Source organism: Homarus americanus, unplaced genomic scaffold (assembly GCF_018991925.1).
Source record: "Homarus americanus isolate GMGI-L3 unplaced genomic scaffold, GMGI_Hamer_2.0 scaffold4590, whole genome shotgun sequence".
Lineage (NCBI taxonomy): Eukaryota > Metazoa > Arthropoda > Malacostraca > Decapoda > Nephropidae > Homarus > Homarus americanus.
The window spans coordinates 84,745-89,452 of NW_024720342.1; positions in this window are offsets into that span (position 1 = coordinate 84,745).

Below are 4,708 nucleotides of genomic sequence, written 5' to 3' on the forward strand. Positions count from 1 at the left end.
GTGCCTGGAGGGTGTGTATCCTCCACGTTACCGGAGCCCGGAGGGTGTGTATCCTCCACGTTACTGCGCCTGAGGGTGATCTCCACATTACTGCGCCTGGAGTGGTGTGTATCCACGTTACTGCGCCTGAGGGTGTGTATCCTCCACATTACTGCGCCTGGAGGGTGTGTATCTCCACGCTACTGCGCCTGAGGGTGGTGTGTCTCCACGTTACTGCTCCTGGAGTGTGTATCCTCCACGTTACTGCGCCTGGAGGGTGTGTATCCTCCACGTTACTGCGCCTGAGGGTGTGTGTCCTCCACGTTACTGCCCTGGAGGGTGTGTATCCTCCACGTTACTGCGCCTGGAGGGTGTGTATCCTCCACGTTACTGCGCCTGTAGCGTGTCTCTACGTTACTGCTCCTGGAGGGTGTTATCCTCCACGTTACTGCGCCTGGAGGCGTATTCCTCCACGTTACTGCGTCGGGAGGGTGTATCCTCCACGTTACCGAGCCTGGAGGGTGTGTATCTCCGTCGCCACGCGCCTGGAGGGTGTGTATCCTCCACATTACTGCGCGCCTGGAGGGTGTGTGTATCCTCCACGCTACTGTGCCTGGAGGGTGTGTATCCCTCCACGTTACTGTGCCCGGAGGGTGGTGTCCTCCACGTTACCGGTTTCGATGCGTATCCTCCACGTTACTGCGCCCGGAGGGTGTGTATCCTTACATTACTGCGCCCGGAGTATCCTCCACGTTACCGTGCCTGAGGGTGTGTATCCTCCACGTTACTGAGCCCGGAGGCGGCGTGTATCCCACGTTACTGCGCCTGGAGGGTGCATCCTCCACATTACTGCGCGCCTGGAGGGTGCATTCCTCCACGGTGCTCGAGGGTGTATCTCCACGTTACTGCGCGCCTGAGGGTGTGTATCTCCACGTTACTGCGCCTGGAGGGTGTGTATCCTCCACGTTACTGAGCCTGGAGGGTGTGTATCCCACGTTATTGCGCCTGAGGCGTGTATCCTCCACACATTGCGCCTGAGGGTGTGTATCCCTCCACGTGTTACTGCGCCTGGAGGGTGTGTATCCTCCACACATTGCGCCTGGAGGGGTGTATCCTCCACGTTACTGTGCCTGGAGGTGTGTATCCTCCAGCGGTTACTGTGCCTGGAGGGTGTGTATCCTCCACGCCACGTGCCTGGAGGGTGTGTGTCCTCCATGTCACTGTGCATGAGGAATGCAACATGACACGATGGACTTACTAAATATAATTTACATTAGAGTAACACCTGCTCATACAGGTTAGAATGTAGGTCATTTGCATATTAATTTAACCTAACCTAGAGATTATGCTTATTCAGTATTGGAAGGGTGACGTCTGCTGGTGTTGGTGTTTGTATGTTTGTATGTTTAAATGGTGGGCGATGACCCCCTTCTTCATTATCTATCTACATTTTGTCTTCTTTTTCGCAATCTTTTTCTTTCTACTTTTCTCTCACTTTCACACACACACACACACACACACACACACACACACACACACACACACACACGCACACACACAGACACTCAATAACCACCTTCGCTTAGGTTATGATGGCAAGTGGACGACAGATGTCGAAGAACGGTTATGACCCGATAAGTAGACCCGTCGTCGTAACCTGCGTGTGCGTGTTTGTCCTTCCATGTTGGCACTACTTCTCTGGCATGTGTGGCATTGCTGTCATAAAACTTGTCATGTGGAGTGATGCTTCTATAAGAGTGATGCTGGGGGGTGGCAGTCGGGGAGGTTTATGTAAGTGAGAAAGAAGTTACAAGAGTCATGATTAATAGTTTAAGATGGTGCCAGTCGTCTCACTATCGTACTGGATGGAGACGAGGTTGGGGTTGAGAATACTGGGAGGTGACATTGAAGAAGAGGGACTCAGAGGTGCAAGTGTTCTCGAGGTGTCTGTAAATAATACGAGTTTGTTTTAACTGTTCCAGTATTTTGTTTATAGTTTATGAAGAGTTAGACTAAAGTAGAGAGACTCGAAAACGCTTGTAATATATTGTTATTTATAACTATTTGAGGTACACTCTCACCAAAAACTTCTCGAACGCTATAAGCACGATGCAATCTGAATCTGAAACCATTCCTAGATGACATGCCCCATTCTGCTCATTCTCACACCCATCGTGCCCAGGTGTTGGCGAAGTTTTTGTTGAGAGTGTACAGTCCCGGACATTTCCGCGTTAGACACTCAACCACAATTGTGAACCATGTGAGTGTCAGGCTAGGGAATTCGAAGCAACAGGCAGAGAGATTCATTTATCAGGTAACAATGAGCATGTGGCAGGGGAGGGGGAAGGTTGTGATGGAGTGGAGTGGAGTGGAGGCGTGGGTTTTGTGGTACATTCAGTTGCCATGTATTGTTTAAGATTGAAGAGGGTGATAAATATTTAAGAAGATAGATATGCACTTGTATACAAGATATAATTATTATAGTGTGTCTAGTTAAGGCATGTGTAATGGGTCCTCCCTCGGTCAGGTGTTAAGCAATGATCGTGGGTGAACAGCTATTTCGTTATCTTTCTTTTCCCAATTCCGTATATGTCAGGAAGTAGATCATCTGATGTAAGAGACGGAAGCATCCTTATATATTTATTGATATTACTGTAAACAATGTGGGTGTGGGGACGAGGGAGGGGAGATGTAAAATAATACCAATCGCAGGCGTGAGGCGAGGTGATGAACCAAGGGTATACATCCACAGTTTGTTGGAAATTATCCATACCAATATTTGGAAGAAATCTTCATAATATGTAATACAATACCGTAGGGATTAATATGAATATACAATATTTAAATAACCACTTGTTTGCAAATGACTTTCTCTTACTAAAGGAATCGTGAGAAAAACGAACACAGATGACGGAATAGCTACTCAGAGAGTTTGTAAGGAAAACAGCCCTTCTTATCTCTAAACAAGGTTGCATGTCGAGAAATGTTCTCATCATAACATCCTCATATTTTGCAAGCAGGTAATTTCACAAATAAAATCATTAAAAATCCTAATCATAACGTTCAGCCCTAATGGATATAGATGTCAGGTGCACACTGTATGCACACTGATAAGGTCACTTGACATCAATCTGTCTTTGTATACATTTTGCTCTCATTAAATGACTGATTTATTAGGGCCGCCTGTGTCACATTATACACCTAGCCGCGCCCCGGGTCTAGGCTTGGATCAATTAGTAATTGTAATTGAAGCTGGTTGTAATTAATTACACAATTCTGAGTAATTGTAATTGTATTTGTAATTGAAGTTTGAGAATGTTAGTAATTATAATTGCAATTTGCTGTTTAAGTTTAATCCAATTTCAATTACGCCATGAAACTGGGACATTACGAAATAAGAATGATTACTTAAATGTTGATAAAGTATAGTAGGTAATATATCGTCCTTATACACTTGGCAATACACACGTTCGGGAGTCGGGACTAGAACTTCTGCTGCACCATTCCTCCAAGAAAAAGGAATCTGTTTGCAGACTCCAATTGTAACCAGGTGGAATCCACAGCTGAAGATGAAAAAGTCAGTTTTGAAAAATCCGGATGACGTCAACAAGGCTGTTGATTTGCTGAGTGGTAGGGAGAACAGGAACAAGAAATTATCTCATCGGAGATTTCAGCACTAAAGGAAGCTGTGACAATCCTTGCAACAGTTACTTGATTCAGGACTGTCCTATTGTGAAACTTTGGCCTGAGTATTATATGAAGCAGTGAAACGGAGACTTGGTCCATTTCTGGAAATTCCTGACATTGTATCAGTGTCCTTCTTTGATCCTCGATTTAAGCTGGACTGGTTACCATCCCAAGAAGAAAAAAGTAGTAGTCTTTCGACACATCAAAACAGTTCTTGCGGAACCTGACTCCACAATACTGAAGGAAACAAAGGACCAAGAGGAGCAGCGTGAATCATCTGAACCCACACAAAGTTTACAAAAGAGGCCTCACCTTTTTTCCTCCACGCCTCCTGCAACTAAAGGTGAGCAGAGTTCACACTCAGATAAGTTTGAACAAGTGTTGATGGAGTATAGGGGAGGGTTGTGTCCCATTTGACGTGGACCACTTGGTCTATTGGAGGAAGTCTCCTCCAAAGATGCACCCCCTGAAGCACCTGGCCAGAGAAATATCGGGCTGTACAGCCACTTCAGCACCGTCAGACAGAGTGTTTAGTGTAGCTGGTAATTTTTCACCCCTAACAGAGCGCAGCTAGGAGTTGAAACTTTCCGGGAACTTCTGCTGATCAAATCCAACAAAGATATACATGATCAGCTTCAATGTTTGTGAATTGAATAGTAATGAATTATAATGACAGAAAATGATAGCAAAAATCTAACCACAATAAAATGCAGAATCTGATATAAAATATCCTTGCTCGGTAGTTCGAAACTTAGCTATGTAGTCCGAACATGGGTAAAAAACTTATACTTGTAATTTTTATATGTAATTAATTTAAAAAAAATTTGTTATTGAAATTGTAATTTGAGAGTATTGTGAACCAAGTAGTTGTAATTGCATTTGTAATTTAAACTTTAATTGAGTAATTGTAATTGACTTTAAATACTATAGTGTAATTAATCCAAGCCCCGGGGTCACGCTTCCTCCACACCCATAACAACACTTGCCCAGGATTACCACTAACTACCACACATGGTGAATTCAGTATTCCAATATGAACCTC